The 18312-nt window shown below is 39.7% G+C and overlaps 3 long non-coding RNA genes across 3 annotated transcripts; all 3 read right to left on the bottom strand.

Moving 5' to 3' along the window:
- Positions 1-12622: 12622 nt before the first annotated feature.
- Positions 12623-13565, bottom strand: LOC133724247 (uncharacterized). Its single transcript, XR_009853570.1, has 3 exons — positions 13408-13565; positions 13123-13191; positions 12623-12824 (listed from the first exon to the last, which is right to left on the bottom strand). It is a non-coding gene; the product is annotated as an uncharacterized LOC133724247 (long non-coding RNA).
- A 182-nt stretch (positions 13566-13747) lies between these two features.
- LOC133724248 (uncharacterized) lies at positions 13748-14810 on the bottom strand. Its single transcript, XR_009853571.1, has 4 exons — positions 14752-14810; positions 14385-14450; positions 13957-14005; positions 13748-13828 (listed from the first exon to the last, which is right to left on the bottom strand). It is a non-coding gene; the product is annotated as an uncharacterized LOC133724248 (long non-coding RNA).
- A 2351-nt stretch (positions 14811-17161) lies between these two features.
- LOC133724249 (uncharacterized) lies at positions 17162-18155 on the bottom strand. The gene is made up of 3 exons (XR_009853572.1): positions 17968-18155; positions 17496-17593; positions 17162-17337 (listed from the first exon to the last, which is right to left on the bottom strand). It is a non-coding gene; the product is annotated as an uncharacterized LOC133724249 (long non-coding RNA).
- Positions 18156-18312: the final 157 nt, after the last annotated feature.

The raw sequence follows: 18312 nt of genomic DNA, 5'->3' as shown, positions 1-18312 counted from the left end.
ACACTGTTGAAGTAAAAAACCCGAATACTCTCTACAATCTCTCTTGCATCTTATTTCCTTTAACAAACAGAAGTTTGTAGAGAGAGTATTTAGTGCACGTCGGTGCACTTGCACCAACAAAAAATGGACAGCTGGATAACATCACAATACATTTTTTTTGTTATTAAAAAGAGATTGTGTATAGAGAAATTTTATTCACACATTGCAAAATACTAGACACACATCTCCTACTTAATACACCACCTATTAAATTTTTATTTTGACATTTTATTAGAAACACAACCCCAAACTTCCTAAACTATCCTCATTCACAATACACCGTACACATCTTTTTTTTTTATATATATATACCATCTTAATTTGAAGAGAAACAAAACCCTTAATCTTTGGAATTAAGATCACTATATCCAGCTTCATCTTTACCTCCATTGACCTAAAGTTGCCTAGCTATTCTCTCTGCTCTCGAATTCTATTTGAAGTAAAACTCCGAGTTTGTCAAATCGATTGGCAAAGCTATTTTCCAATACAAATGTCAGCTTATTAGTCCTTCCTAGAATCATTGTATGCATTTCAAATAAGATGCCAAAGGCAAAGACGTGCTGGAACCTTCAAAACTGTGAATATAACAACTATAGAGTAGAGATTAAATTATAAAGACGTGATACGATATCGTCATACACCCTATAAAACCGATATATGGAGAACTCATATATGGATAACCGAGGACCTCGTTTATCAAACAAGTGTCAATACTATCAAACAACAATTGAAATTCAAAACCTAAATTTTGTAGCTAAAGTTCCGTCAAAGATGGTGAAGTCATATGTCAATTGAGGGTTGAGAAACACCAATATCATAATCCATTACGCTATTGCCGATTTTCTTTGGAACTATGGATGTTCATCAATCGGTCTAGTTAACCGTTTCTGACTGGTTTTAAGTGTGCATCTTCATTCACGTCATTCATGTACGTGATAATGAAACTCTAAAGCGGGATGATATATTCCAACTATGTTTCTGTTGAAGGAAAATCAAGTTATGTGTGCCTAATCAAACTAGGAGTAGTAATAGGAGAGAATGTTCTAGAATTCCTAGTTCTACTCGGATTAGTTTTCCTTGTAATATTAGAATATGTACTTTGTAATCCCTATATATAGGGCTCCTATTCTCAATAATAGAAGACAATTCTCTCTTCAATCTCTCTCGAATTCTCTCATACTTAAACACGTTATCAGCACGAACTTTAACCACAAAACAAAAAACCAAACCAGAAAAATCTTCAAAACCATCTTCTACCGTCGCTGCCACCTTCTACCGTCACTACCTCCGCCCACCGTTCAGCACGTCCCTGCGTCTCTGCTGCCCCTGCAGCCCCCTTGGACAGCCACGCATCTTCGCTGCCCCTGCAGCCCCCTTGGACAGCCACGCATCTTCGCTGCCCCTGCAGCCCTCGGCTAGTCAAAACAGCCACCGAACCGGCCACCAAAACAGGACTTGCAGCAGCTATTTTCTGCCCAACCTCCTACAACCTTCGGCAGCAACTACAACCCACTGCTGCCATCACCACCAAGCCATCCAAAGTCCCTTCCATCGATCAACAATAGTCCAAGCTTCATAAGTTCAAGAATCAAGGTTTCAACCTTCGAATTAACAAGTATTTACATTAAAGTTCCCGCTTTTGAAATTTAATTTCCTCTTTCTTTTCTTCAGGGACTTGCAACCTCCCTTCTTCTACATCCCACCTTTCTTATAACGTGGGTTCGATTCTTGAGGAAGCGGAATCGTGGGGATTCACGCTATTAACGAACTAAGAGCGTTCGTAAGACTTTGGACTAAGAGCGTCCGCAAGCATCGATTTATGACCATATAAACATCATTGTTTCGGTCTAATCCAATCATTCTTGGAAATCGATTTCTTGGTAGCATAGCTCGGAAATCTTATTTATATTAGTTTTAGTGGAAGCATTGACTCCGAAACTAACTTGTTCTTGTTTCATCTTTCAGGATGTTAAACACGAATAAACTCGATTTTGTTCTGTTGGATTATGCAGGCAAAAGGTACTTAATATGGGTCATTGATGTCGAGATCCACCTTATTGCCAGTGATTTATTGCATACAATCCAGGAGTTCTGTTCTAAAGGAACCGCTCAAGACTCACAAACTGAGATAGATAATTCCAGGGCATTTACCCTGATGAAGCGCCACATGGAGATGGCACTCCAGTTTGAGTACATGAATGAGGATAGCGCTAGAAACCTTTGGGTAGCGCTTCGTGAATGTTTTAACAACATTCAGAATTTTCTGAACTTAGAAGCATGATGGAATTATCTCTGCTTCTCTAACTTTGACAAAGTTATGGAATATTGTTCGGAAGCTCTCCGCATCAGACATTGATGCATGCCTGTGAAAAAACTATCACAGAAGAACAATTGATTGAGAAAACCCTCAATACCTTCCCTGTCTGTGCTATGAGGTCCTCTGATTTATTCCGGACTCATGTAAACGCAAGACGGATCACAAATTTCCATCAGCTAATTGGAGCTATGGCATGTGTTGAAAGGCACAGCCACGAACTTTGTGAATGGAAAATATGGTAGGCCTCAAGATGGCTACCATGAGCACCGTTCAATGGCTAGAAGAAGTTTCCATGGATGATATGATCAACATGCTCATGAAGGTCATCGCCAAAGTTGGGAAATACATGACCAAAGGAGTCATGACGTTGAGGGTTGGGGGTTGGACACCATGGCGCCACTTTTGGCCATGGTAACACTATTCCAACGCCAATGGTCCTAGGGACCATTTATATTGCGTCAATACGCCTCAATCAAGAGAGCATCCTCTACATTATGTTTTATGGAGTACTTGATCAATGGTGATTAAGACATCGAGTTCAAAAAGACTTTAAATCTGGCGATGAAGACAAAATGCCGCAGATTTTTATTTCAAATAGTATTTTATTTTTCCAAGAATTATGTAATGGCAATTATGCCTTAATCAATAAATGACAATTGTATTAACTCTTTCTCATGTGGCGCATCTAATAAAGTATGATGTCTAGGAAAGTAATTGAGATTAGTGGTACTTAAGAGAGCTTCGCTCCACCGACATTTCTCTACTTCCCTGGTCATATTTGATTGGAGTTACCAAACGGATAGAGTGACTACGATTTGATTTTTATTTTGGATTAGATAAATGGTCACGAAACTTTGATGTAATCATTGGCTATTATTAATAAAGTATCAATTTATTTTATTCAATGTCTTGGACATATTTTAATTTCGAACTTTATTATTTTTTAGTATGTTTCCCGGAGAGCTAGAATGCCTCGTGGATAGTGCAACTACACATACCATCCTTCAAAATAGGCAACTATTTTTATGGATGACGCCTTCTCGATCTTCAGTGACTACAATGGTTGGATCATCTCAATTGATTCATGGTAGAGGACCAGCCCAATTTATGTTGCCAAATGGCACAACTTTAAATGTCACCAAAGCTCTTTATGCTCCTAGGGCAGGAAGAACCCTATTGAGCTTCAAAGATATAAGAGCCAATGGTTTTCATGTGGAAACACATTGTGAGGATGGACAAGAGTTCTTTTGCATCACCTCTAATGACTACGGACAAAAAAGAGTCTTAGAGAAACTTATGTGTCGATCTAGTGGGTTGTATGCAACCACTATTCGCATAATTGAATCCAATCATGTTATGAGAGATGATTTATGGGATTCTGACACATATAGGCTTTGGCATGACCGTTTGGGACACCCAGGTCGTGATATGATGATCCGTATATTAAAGACTTCACACGGACATCCATTTTTCAGAACGAAAAAAAGTAAAAATCGGATTTTGGACACCGAAAGAGCCCATGTGTCTCACGGTGCCATTCACCCCCAAAACCGGCCATCCTTGGCCGGCGCCGCCGTCCCCCTGCGGCCTCAGGGTGGCATTGACGCCACCAATTCTCTTTTTACTCCAAATTTTGCTTCTAAAGTCAATTGTGACTTCGTGGCTCAATCAAAATCCTCGTTGGTTGTTTCTAAAGTCCATCATTCATTCTGCAAAGCCTGCTCTTTAGCAAAATTAGGATCGAGACCATCCTATGCAAAGGACACTAAAGAAAATATTCCATTCTTACAACGAATCCAAGGTGATATTTGTGGACCTATTCAACCATCTTGCGGACCATTTAGATATTTTATGGTGTTGGTTGATGCATCGACACGCTGGTCACATGTCATGCTTTTGTCCACAAGGGACGCTGTATTTGCTAAACTCGTAGCACAAATTATTAAGTTAAGGGCTCACCACCCTGATCATCCTATTAAGTCTATAAGACTAGATAATGCTGGGGAGTTTATATCAAAAACCTTTAATGATTATTGCATGTCCATTGGGATTGAAGTTGAACATCCAGTTCCTCATGTTCACACCCAAAATGGTCTCGCAGAAGCCGCCATTAAACCACTACAAATGGTTGCTAGAGCATTGGTGATGCGCACCAATCTCCCTATTTCTGCTTGGGCTATGCAATATTGCATGCAGCTGTGCTTATTCGTCTGAGGCACACTGCCACTCAACCTTTTTCTACGTCCCAAATGGTGACTGGGTTTGAGCCTGATGTCTCACACTTACGCATATTTGGGTGTGCAGTTTATGTGCCAATTGCACCGCCACAGCGCACCAAAATGGGTCCTCAACAACGATTGCACATTTATGTTGGATATGATTCCCCAACCATTGTCCGCTACTTAGAACCCTTGACAGCCAATCTCTTTACCACTAGATTTGCAGATTGTCACTTTGATGAGAAAGTCTTCCCGTCGTTAGGGGGAGATAAGAACATCAATGTTCAACAGGAACGACAGGAATTGTCGTGGTCTGTCACTACTCTGTCTCATCTTGATCCCCGAACCGCACAGTCTGAAATTGAAGTGCGGAGAATTCTCGATCTTCAGAACGTAGCAGAATCGATGCCTGATGCGTTTTCTGATATCGCTAAAGTGACGAGATCACACATACCTGCTGCAAACGTGCCTGCAAGGATTGATGTCCCTAAAATTAGAGGACATGAAGCCATCTCAAGGATACTTTAGCATGGCGCCAACGTCCCCACCCTTGGTGACGTTGTGGCTAGGCCCACGGCCCCTGCTAGGAAGCGTGGGAGGCCCATAGGTTCGATGGATTCTCGCGCAAGAAAGAAAGCGAGTTTGGCACAAAATAATCCATTAATCATCAATGTAAATAATCCATCTCATGAGAATATTCCGGATTATGGTTATGTCCAAGAGACATCATTGGGGGACGCTCCAATGTCAGAACCAACTCCAGAGAATAGAGAGATCTCTATGAATTACACTAGTGTACATGAGATGATGGATAGAAATTCTATGGCTATTGATGATGCATTTGCATATCATGTTGCAAAAAGAATTATAGAATATGATGATATCAAACCTCGCTCTGTCGAAGAATGTCAACGAAGAGCGGATTGGCCTAAATGGAAAGATGCAATCCAGGCTGAATTAGATTCACTAGCAAAGAGACAGGTATTTGGGCCTGTAATGTAGACACCCCCAAATGTAAAACCTGTTGGCCATAAATGGGTCTTTGTTAGAAAGCGTAATGAGAAAAATGAGGTGGTTAGATATAAAGCCCGCCTCGTGGCGCAAGGTTTCTCACAACGCCTTGGAATCAACTACGAGGAGACATATTCTCCCGTAATGGACGTTATAACGTTCCGCTACCTTGTCAGTTTGGTAGTTTCCAAAAAACTTGACATGCAGCTTATGGATGTGGTTACAACATATCTCTATGGGGATCTAGATTCAGAGATATATATGAAGGTTCCAGATGGACTTCAATTACCCAAATCAAGTGGCTCTAAACCACGGAGCGCGTTTTCAATAAGATTAAAACGCTCACTATATGGATTAAAACAATCCAGACGGATGTGGTATAACCGTCTAAGTGACTACTTGATTGGGAAGGGATATATTAATAATGAAATATGCCCATGCGTGTTCATAAAAAGAACAAGTTCCGGATTTGCAATCGTAGCAGTTTATGTCGATGACATAAACCTAATTGGAACTCTAGATGAGTTGAACGAAACTGCTAAATACTTGAAATCCGAATTTGAGATGAAAGATCTTGGGAAAACACAGTTTTGTCTCGGTTTAGAACTCGAGCACCATAGTAATGGAATTTTGATCCATCAGTCAGCATATACTCAGAAAATTCTAAGGCGCTTTAATGAAGATAAAGCAAAGCCTGTGAGTACTCCCATGATTGGTCGTAGTCTTGAGCCCGAAAAAGATCCGTTTCGTCCAAAGGATGAGGACGAAGAATCATTAGAGGCCAAAGTGCCCTATTTAAGTGCAATAGGTGCATTATTGTACTTAGCTCAATGCACAAGACCGGACATCTTCTTCGCAGTGAACTTGTTAGCTCGACATAGCTTTGCGCCAACACGCCGCCATTGGATTGATGTAAAGACAATCTTTCGATACTTAAGAGGTACGATTGATATGGGCATATTCTATCCCTACAGAGAGAAAAGGAATGACGGAAACTTGGGATCGGACCCCAAGAGGCAAAATGCCACCATCCAAGAGTTCGCCGCCGCCCATGGTGGCTGGCGTCTTCCTACTCCCCTCCATCAAAACGACAATGATGTTTTGATGGGTTTTGCTGATGCAGGGTACCTCTCTGACCCTCACAAAGGTTGCTCCCAAACAGGTTATGTCTTTACCATGGGAAGCACTGCGATATCTTGGAGGTTTACAAAACAGACCCTTGTTGCCACTTCCTCAAATCATGCAGAGATTATTGCTCTACATGAAGCCGTGCGTGAATGTATTTGGCTAAGGTCTGTAATCAGACATATTCAAGGAAGTTGTGGTTTGAAGTCTACCACGGATGAACCTACATGCATTTGTGAGGATAATGCAGCTTGTATTGAGCAAATGAAGTTAGGTTTCATCAAGGGCGACAACACCAAGCATATATCGCCTAAGTTCTTCTATAATCAGCAACAACAATCACTTCTAAAGATTGAAGTGAATCAAATCCGATCAGAGGATAATGTAGCGGACTTATTCACTAAGTCGTTACCTAAATCACCTTCGAGAAACATGTGAAGAGCATCAGATTGAGAAAGTTATCTGAACTCCCATGATTGTAGCAATCAGGGGGAGATATCGACATAAGGGGGAGTTATGATGTCTACATGTTCGATCTCGAAGAGTGAAGGATGTGTTGTACTCTTTTTCTCCTCCTCGAGGTAGTTTTTGTCCTACAGGGTTTTTCACTCGAGCAAGGTTTTTAACCAGGCAACGGATGAAGCGTCACCACCAAGTTTGAGCGGCACAAGGGGGAGTGTTGAAGAAAAATCAAGTTATGTGTGCCTAATCAAACTAGGAGTAGTAATAGGAGAGAATGTTCTAGAATTCTTAGTTCTACTCGGATTAGTTTTCCTTGTAATATTAGAACATGTACTTTGTAATCCCTATATATAGGGCTCCTATTCTCAATAATAGAAGACAATTCTCTCTTCAATCTCTCTCGAATTCTCTCATACTTAAACAGTTTCTTTATAAGCAAATTTGGGCAAAGAAAAAGAATTCTCTCTCCAGAGGAAAACCCTATAGGACGCCGTCATCTGCGCCAGTGCCTGTCCGGCTGAGCCTCGGCACTGGCGTTGGCCTCTGGCCTCGTCGGCGCATGGGGGGTGAGGCCGGTCAGGTGATTTGTTTCAGGGTTGGGTCTCGAGCTCGAAGGTTTGGATCAGAGGGTGTTCTGTTTCACTCTGTGTCAAAAGGAATGGATGAGTCGGGGAAGCGGGCTGGGATCGGAGATGGAATAAGCTTCTGCTAGGTCAGAGCAACGTTTGTTGGCGGTCCAAGGTCGGCGGCCGAATTCGAGCAGATCGAAGTTTGGTTGGGATTGATGGCTTGTTGATACGATCGATCCGGTTCCAATTGCAGAAGTTCCAGGTACCGGCTGGTGTTGGGTGGTCTGAGATGCTTGCAGTCGTCCGCCGGTGGTTGGATGGCGACGGAGGCATGAGGGCGGCCTAACGCCGGTGGTGGGAAGGCGGTCTTGGAGGAGGGGCGACGCAGCTATTGTTTTGGGCCAAGGAGGTTGGGCACCCGGCTGGTGTGGCCTTTTGGGTTTTGATTCTGCTAGTGGGCCCGTTTTAGGCTAGAGATAGGGTTTGGGTTCTCCTTGTGGGCCCCGCCCAAGCTGTTAGTTACTTTACTGTTTTTCCTGTTTTTTTTTATTTAGTTGTTTTGCGCATTTTGCGAGCAATAAGTCCTTACGTTTATTGTGTAGGGCTAGTCACGTTTATTGTGTAGGGCTAGTCGGGCTTTTTGCCTGTGTGTGCAGTCAAAGTGCCTTGTCTGCTCAAGGTAGGCGGTGAGTTCCTTGCTTCATCAAATGGTCGCTGCCTCCTACTGGCAGGGTGAGACTAAGTGTCGTCGGATTAATCATCCGGCGGCAACATAGTAGGAAAGCTGTGCGTATGGTAATTATGCTACGTTGTAATCGGATTACATATCGAGTTATCTTTCCGTTATGTCACCGCTATGTCAAAGCAAATAGAGTCGCCAATAGAGCGCTCTTTGCTAGTTTTTTTTTTTTTCTTCCTTTTTTTTAAAAAGAGGATCAAAGGATTTCACTTCTACCCCCATGGTGACTCGAACCCATGACTTCGCCATTAGGTAGTGGGTGCTCTAACCACTGAGCTAACACCTCTTTGCTAGTTGGTGCCTAGTTGAATACAATTATTTGGTAGAGACGTATGATAGTATTTCAGGACGTTCTCTAGATGTTTATTGTAATCAGGGGTTTAGGCTCAATGTCCTCTCCTTGTATTCAACAGTTTCATTAATCAAGGCTTGAGGGCAACCGCACCAGCCCTTTATTCAAAAAAAAAAAAAAAAACAGTTTCTTTATTTTTAATATAAATGTCTCTTTTGGTAATTTAATATACTCATAAATTCTTATGTCGGGTGTATAAAAAAATGGATGTGTATTCAGTATTTTGCAATGTGTGAATAAAATTTCTCTTGCGTATAAATATCAATGGCTGAGATCTACTAGATTTGCTGGTTCACTTGCATTGCCTGTACATAGAAATATTTCAGATTTATATACCATAGCGATCACCCCACTTTAAACCAAAGGAATGTTTTTTTTTTGGCTCAAAAAGAGGGATAAGAGAGGCAAAGAAACCTCCTTACCACCCCATGTTAATAAAGAAAAAATAGATACAAAAAGAGGAGGACGAAGCCAAGACCTCCATAGTAGAACACACCAAACATTAAAGAACAACTAGCTAACGAAAACGAAATTGTGGAAGACCTAAACAATCACTATTGCAAGTCGAAACAATGAATGGAGGAGTCACGTCCCACCAAACTAAGCTTGTTAAAGTAGTACCATGATTTGCCAAGATGTCAGCAACTCTGTTACCTTCACGAAAGATATGTAAGGACCGGAAATGCATCTGAGAAATGCGGTGCAAGCAATTCATCCACTCTACTCTAAGTTGCCATGGCACCAAATGAGGAGAGCGAAGAAAATTAAGAATAATGGAAGAATCCACTTCTAGCCATATATGCTTCCAATCACAGACCCATGCTAACTCAATGACCTTAATAACTGCCATGACTTTCATTCAAAAAAAAAAAAATAACTGCCATGACCTCAGCTGCAACCGAGCTAGGGATGTCAAGATTTGAAGAAAAAGCACCAAGAAAATTGCCCCTATAGTCACGAAAAACAGCTCCATAACCCCCCAGGTTGGAGGACCTTTTCCAAGCGCCATCTGAATTAATCTTAACCCAACCAAAAGGGGGAGTATGCCAATTTACCTCAATTATTGTAGGGGCACGCCGTGGATTACATTGAGCACCAAAACTTTTCACAACTCGAAGGTGTTGCACAAGATTATGCATACATCCCTTAGCAAGATGACTAGAAGCTTGTATATGTCCGTCAAGAAATCACCGTAGCATGTGCTACTACTCCATCAAATCTTGCCTTGTTTCTAGCCAAAGGAATGTTCTTTCCGTGGGTAGGGTTTATTCTACCCATATTTCAGATTTGGTTCTTATTCAGATAGATTTGAGGTTTTATTCTAGTGGGGTTTTTTTTTTTTTTTTTTGATAAATGGGGTTTGGAACCCAGTCAAGCTGGGAGGCTCATCCCCACGCCTATATTATTATTCATAAAGTTTTGCCGCATCGGGGGGGTTTATTATTATTTCTAGGTTTAGATTGTAGCTAGGGTTTTAGGATTTAAGAATAAGATGAAGGGATTTAGCCATAGTCTCTATGAATTCTCAAACATTCATTGTTTCCTTTAAGCCAAAGGAATGTTCTTTCCGTGGGTAGGGTGTAAAACGGGAATGAGGAAACAATCTATCTGAATAAGAACCACAGTTATGTTACTCAAATAATTCATGGTTGGATCCCGTTTGGGGCTCAAGGTTTGGACATTTAGTACGTCTTTAGGACTTAAGGTTAAAGTCCGATATTCTAATCACCTAATTCCGGTATTAGGAGTTCAATTTGACATAGAACAACTCGACAGCCTAAAAATCCACCACAGACACAAGGAGTTAAAATTTTAGAAGAATGCCTTCTTCTCAAGCTGATGACTAGAAAACTGTTCATGTAAGCATGGACCAACCCTCCACTAATTCAAATACACCAAGTAATTAATTCATAACATTATAGGCGAGATTTAATTAAATTGCGTACGTGTATTAGATGTATGAAAAACAAATAATCAAATTTGTTTCACAGTGAATCAAATTAAGCTAGTGGTAATTCAGATTTGGTGTTTTAATTCATAAAAGACTAAAGACTCCATCTGCTTTTTGCAATTCTCATTTAATGGCCGGATAAGTTGTTCTTTCAATTCTCAGTGCACATCAATTTTCAGAATTTAATTTTGAGGTACAGAAACACCTAGCACCTAACTACAATGATCGTCACTCGTCAGTTAGAACTACTTAAATCACCATTATTGCCCTGTTCCAACTTCAAAGGCCTGTCACTTTCTGAGCTCCAACCTCGAATTTTCCTACTAATAACAGTAACCAAACCCACTAAAATGGACGGAAATCCCAAATTAGATCAACAAAGAAAAGTGGACTGATGATGCCCATTTCACAAAGTAGGGTTCTTCGACTACTTGGATTTTCTGCCTGGAATTGAAGGGCTTGAGGGAGACGAACATGGATTTGAATGTTGCTTCGGCATCGGAGGAGGAGTTGTCGGTGGTGACTGTGGCGATTCTGGCAGCAGAGTCGAAGCAGCGCTCGTCGAGGCCGGCGCTCCAGCAGACCAGAAAATTTGAGATTATTCTCATCAAGGTTGTCTCTCCAGCCGCCCCAGATCGGAGATCTTTCTCGTCGAGGCCGGCGCTCCGAAACTTGCCGCCTTGTCGATGAACTGAAGAAGAAGGCATGATTTGCCAACTCTTGCAAAAACAAATCAAAATCGAAATCGAAATCGTAGAAAGGGTTGAATCAAATTCAGGGGCGCAGAGACACCTCCGTGGGTGGGTGCATCTGGAGAGGGTTGTGGCCGGGTTTGGGTTCACCGGTGGTGCGAGGCATGAAGTCGAGAGAGAGAGAGAGAGAGTGTGTGTGTGTGTGTGTGTGTGTGGGCGCTTTGTCCTTGGTTGGATGCAACAACAATTCGAAGAAGAAATTAAGAAAGAAAGAAAGACATGGCAATTGCAAATCGCGAGTTAGGCTACACAGTTCAAGCCATAGCCAGCTCTTTTTTTTTTTTTTTTTGTCGAGAATACTTGAAGTTCCAGATTTACCCCTCAAAATTTAACACCGTTGACGACTTTACTGTTGTTAGGTACAGAAATTGGGTCGGGGCCAAAATTTCAGGTACCATTATGACATTTTTCAAAATATAGATATGAAAATTAATAGTCTGGAAAAGTTCAGACACTGTTTGGACGAATTTCCCATTGGTAAATGAGTTATTCCATTGAAACCTTAATGACAACACATGAGTTGTAATTGTGGTTTAACTTATATGAAAGCGCAATCTTTTTGAGAAACATGCACTTAGTAATATTTTTTCATAAATTTCTTCTAAATATAGTATATGATTAAGAAACTAACCTTGCAATATCACTTAGTTCTTTCTGATGGACTTGCTGCAGTAGATTGAAATCCAACTTTGCAAAATTCAAGAGTGTTTCATTATGTGAATTGTGATCCGGGTAAGCAGACAAGTGATGTCTGGCTTCGAGTCTAGTTACACCCTTCCAGAGAGGCTGATACAAGGCATGAGTTACTTGCTTCATAACCAGGGGGTTTAAACTATGGCGAGTTGCCACTACTAGAAATTTCCCCATTCCACACTGATCTGAATTAGTCCCCATTGTCCCAATACACACTGATAAGAGTGGGTAATCTCATTAGCCACTATGCAGCCACTAATGAAGAATCAGTCCCCTCTATTGCAGGTGCTATTGGGACAATACACACTGATAAAACAACAGTGGAATAACTTCATCCAATGCAAAGTCAGAATCTAAATCCACACTGATATTAGTGGCTTTGGAATGCCACTGTTATCAGTGGCAAATTTATGAGGTTGGATTAAAAAAATAAGGTGCCAATTGGCACCTCTACATTCTTGTATTGTACCCTGTACTATATTTTAAAATGTATCATACAATAAATATACTAACTAAGAATTTACAGTTGCACCCATCAAAATACAAACATCAAGACTATTCATCCCACAGCTGCAACTCCTTTGATACGGACAGCCTGCACATTATATCAGGCAGTTAGTTCTTATTTTGACAATTACACAGACCAACATCTCAACATATAAAAGACATTACAGTGAAGCTAGAGGTGTCTCTTTGGTTCTGAACATGTAGCATGCAAGGATATAATATATCACTTATATATTACAGAAATTTAGTATTCGAATAAACATAACTACGTTGAAAAAAGAGGTATAAAAAACTGATGAGGGATAGCAGTGCATATCTACATACACACTTCCAATTTCGAACCCTTTTGGTCATGAAAACAATTTGTAGAAAACATAGGAAAATACCTCAGAGCCACACGATACTTCTGACCCAACTTCTCAAGCTCTGCCATTACAATCTGATACAAGGAGTGCCTGTATATTTAAAAGACAGATAAACTTAGAGAAAAATAAACCCCAAAAAAAAATGTAACATTCCCATGCAATTTGTATCAAAACTGACATTCCCATGCATTATCTATCAAAACTAACATTGCCAATTTCTCTGAAACATTCTTGTTATAAAGCTATACATTCATAACCAATTCCTAAGAAACACTAAACATTAATACAAGTAACTCTAAGACTCACACTTTGCATGTGGGCAGTCCATCATTCCCTTCTCTAAATGCAACTGCAGAAAGTGAACAAAAAACAATTATATTGCCCAATACAGAAAATTGTAACGAGCTATCGCTTACACATGAAACAATCTGCACGCACCTCTTCTTTGAATAAAGCCTTCAGCATGAAGGATGTGACTTGAAGTTGGATATCTATGAGAAAGAGTTAGAGATCGTTGAGCTCAATAAGAAGTAGTGCTACTTGCTAAGAAAAAGTAAAGTAGTTGTGCTACATGGTGTGCAAGGTTTTAGAGATAAAGCATACTAATGAAGATAAAGCATTGACCTTTGAAGTGTCCCAATACTTAGCCTTCTCAAGATATATGGCATTGCTCAACTCTCTACATTGAAACTAAATTTCATTTGTTGAACACAGTTACCCTTCATATCTGCATTGACACAATACAACTTTTATTGATCAACTCAAATAGAATCTAAATCCTTTAAAAGCCAGAATAGCGTCCAACAAGTCTACAATATGCATGACTCAAGCTGCTAACAAACTAAAGCTTCTTACTCAAAGGTGGAATAGGTGAGAAAATGATCAGAGAGACGGTCATCCGAGGCTGCAAAACCAGAACAAAACAATTAGAATGAAACCAAAGCAGATGAGATATGGTAGCTGTCAACTGAGATCCGAATTCAAAATCAACCAGAGTTACCCATTAACATATTCAAACTATGTTTAGAAACATAGTGATTAACTAATAATTATGCATATACATATCTCTCTCTCTCTCTCTCTATACACACACACACACACACACACACACACACACACACTACTTATGAAGCACTAAATGCAATAGATCTTTCCTTTCCTTACCTTTTGTAGAATCCTCCAAAACTCATTTACATTTCACTCTATTACAGACTCCAATGAGCATTCATGTTTCTAATTAAAAGATCACATAATACAAGCATATTAACTTAACAGGAAAATACCTTCCATGCAAGCTAAAGTCCTGCCAAAATAATAGGTAGGTGTGGCCGGCACAAGAACTTCTTCGCCTGCCATTCGTAAAACAATTTAGAGAGAATTTTACAAAAAGAACCCCTAAATCATATACAAACTAAATATCAGAATACTTATATCTAATACTTTAGATAATTGTTAGACTCTAAAAGTAATTAAAAATGAAGAAAGAAGATAATCTACAATCCCTTAAATATTAATTCCACATTTAAAGTCATAACACCAAATCATACATTCTTTATGATTTAATAAGAAAGCTGGTAACTAATTTCAAACTGTACAAACTTGCAGCAAACATAGACGGCATCAGGAAAAAAAAATGAACAATAAATTTACCAAATAACAGTTGAAGTTGAAGTTGAAGTCCAAGCTATCTCCAAGAGAATTTGTTTTGCTACAAAAACAACCCTATAAATAAGCACTCACAAGGAATATCAATGCAATCCTGCAAAATCCAAAGCATTTGGTAAATAAATTACACACGCAATGCACAAACAGTACTAGTTCAGATCCATTCACAGTTCTAAAGCTCTACCTTACTATATAAAAAACACTATCCATAGTACTCCAAGGTATAACTTTAGCAAACTAAGGTTTCAGATTGGAATAGCAAGCACAAATAATGAGTTCATTTTTTTTATAACATATAATTATATAGATAAAAATATAAAATGTATTAGAAAGCTAAAATACTCAAAATATAGATAAAATGTTCAACAAGAAATCAAAAATGAGTTCTTAGAAAGCTGAAAAACAACCAAACTGCAAAACAACAACAGTCAACCACATATTCAAACTCACTGCCATTAAGTAACCAAAACTGCAATTCAAACAATCAAACCCAAACTGCAATTCAGAGTCAAAAGACTCAAAACACAAACCCAAACTACAAAACTCAGCCAAACTGCAAGTCTGCAATTTAGAGTCAAAACACATATACAAACTGCAATTCATGAATCACAAACCCAGAAGCATCAAAACAACCAAACTCAATACATCAAAACTGCCTAATTCATGAATGACAAACCCAGAAGCATCAAGCATATTCATTATTCATTAAATCCAACACGCCTAATCAACCAAACTCAATATATCTAATTCAAGGCAGTAACTTACCCAGTTCAATTTCTGAATCGCACCAAGAACTCGAAGGCAACCAATTGAAGACTTGAAGGTGAGGCTGACGAGCTCGATACTTCAAAATGAAAACCCAGAAATTCATGAAAGAGTGAGAAATCATGGAGGGAATTAAAACCCACAACAAATCGATTCATAAATCAACACCAAGAAATTCAACTTACCCAGAAATTGAAGACTTCTCAATCGGACGAAGGCGAGGCTGGAGCTGGAGAGGAGTCAGAGGACAGAGGAGAGCCAGAGGGGGCAAAACAGAGCCAGAGAGCGGCGACTTCGTCGTTTTAAAATTTGAACCCAGACGTCGTTTAAATAATTTGATAAATAGAAAAAGAGAGTACCTTTCTACGAAGATATTCATCGGGGATGTCGAACTCTTCCAATCTCGTCGGCCCTATACCCGACCTAAGCTTCGGCCGAGAATGGTCTGGATCCAGAAGACGGTGTTGACGAACCCATCACTTGTTGATAGCGCCGGTGATGACGACTTCCATATCGAACCGTTTGGTGTCTTGATCGGTGTCTGATCTGGTCATATCGGAGTTCGATCTATGTGCGATGTGCCTGTGTGAGAGGCTGAAGAGAGAGAAAGAGGAACTGACGAAGGGAAAAGTGAGGGCGTGAGGCTATCAGAAAGTGTTTATATCGCGTTAGGGTTCCTGACTTATAGCCAAAACGACGTCGCACTTACCTCTTCGGTTTTTGACACCGATGATATTTGGAATAATAATATGTTAGGGTCACTATTGTCATTAAAATAATAATATATTACATGTACTGTATACATTAGACACTGATGATCAGTGACATTCAAAAAAAACCCACTGACTGTTTATATCAGTGTGAAACTATTCATTTATCACACTGAAGATTTTTAGTGGCAAAAAAAGAGGTGCTAATGGGGAAATTTCTAGTAGTGTGCCGACTCAAGATGAGTGGAGGTGAAGGTCAATGCATCATCAAGCAGTTCTTCCCCGTGCGTCCTAAGATGTGTGCCTTCATACAAACTTAATAGTCCCGGGACATCTTCAATAAGTGATTCTTTGATGCAGAACGGATGCACTACAAAAAAGAATTCAAATTGCCACGGCGTTGTGCCGTCGCGGAAAGTGAAATTGCCGTCGCAAAAGACCAATGGCGACGGCTAGGCGACGGCAATTGCGCCGTTGTCGTTGAGGGCGTCGCCATTGGTATTTGCGACGGCAATTGCGCCGTCGCAAGCTTAATAGCGACGGCAAACGTTGCCATCGCAAGAATTTTGCTACTGAAAAATGCCGTAGCAAATATCCATGGCGACGCCATCGACCACTACCAAAGCTTTGCGACGGCAATTTTGCCATCGTAAAAGTTTATTTATGAATTAAAAAAAAATCTGGCATGCAAAATATGCATGCTGGATTTTTTTTTTTTTGGGTGGATAATAGCTGTACAAAATGGAATTAAGCATATTGAAAAGGGAATGTTGCATGTTAATTTTTCTCATGAATGTCAGAAAGGAAATGAAGCTCTTATACATGAGTTTACAAGATAATACAAGGTAGTTTTTTTTTCCTATACTTCAAGATAAGCCTTGCCGGGACCTCCCAAGAACTTGAAGATGTTGTGAAACAGAATGGATGCTTTAAACCTGGACAATATCATGATTTAGTGGCAATCCCAGTTTACTTCGTGTATGTCAGCTAAGCACCTAGTTGCTTCTTCAACTCGTCCCAGCTGAAGACAAAAGAATGCTCACTGTAGCCTTCACTCATTCTTTCTTCGATCAGATAAAGGATGTACAGCGACATCCTATCAGAAAGAGATGAAAATCAATATAAAATAATGATTGTGTACTATGATTACAGCTCTGAAAAATTATCAGACATTTTAGCCCAAAACAACCCTAAAGTTTATACCAATCACTTGACATCAAGACACTTACTGTAAAGAAAGAATATAAACAATACCTTTGAAGATTCTAATGCCATTGACATTTCCATCCATGCATCTCCTAAACCATCATCATCTTCAGTGCTTCCGTCCTCTTCTACACCAACATAAACACCTGTAGTAAGGAAAACAAGAATTCAATTGAACAGGCATAAACCGCTAATTAATTTGGAAGAGAAAATATATTATTAACAGCGGTGTATTGTTTTCACTCATGATAATTAGACAACAATCAAGCAAAGATCTAATATTTAGACATGTAAACATAAGACACTAAACCCAATGTAAGATACTAGCTTCAACTTATATGTCTAGCACCAACTTGCTTCTTCTCTACAAGCATAATGCAAAACTCAACATGGATGTCAAGAAATCATAAGTTTCAAGCCAGTATATATATCCAGCTAAATGCTGGTTTAAGACATGTAAGATAACAGGGTGAAGTTCTAATAAAGCTATTTATCATGGCTTGCACAAACACATGCTGACCTTATATGAATTCCAAAGAATAGTCATAATCTTGTAAATAAACAAGGAGCTCAGGACCTTTGAAATACCTGCAAAGTGTGCAATCAGGGAACATCATAAGGTAATGAACAAAAAGGTAGGAGCTGTAGTCAAACCATAAATTTAAAGCCAAGAGGTTTCACAATGCTAGTTCAAATGTAGGAGCTGTAGTCAAACCATAAACAAGAAACATGAGTAATCCTGAAGTAACACGAAAAATTAACAAATGAGACCCAAGTTAATTCATAAGGAAGAGCGCAGTTTAAAACAATATCTTTTCCTACTGTTGTCATTGGGATTAGATTATTGATATCATTTCAATTCTGG

This window comes from Rosa rugosa, unplaced genomic scaffold (genome assembly GCF_958449725.1).
Source record: "Rosa rugosa unplaced genomic scaffold, drRosRugo1.1 SCAFFOLD_187, whole genome shotgun sequence".
NCBI lineage: Eukaryota > Viridiplantae > Streptophyta > Magnoliopsida > Rosales > Rosaceae > Rosa > Rosa rugosa.
The sequence above is the reverse complement of the archived record's forward strand: the minus strand, read 5'-3'. Positions and strand labels throughout refer to the sequence as shown.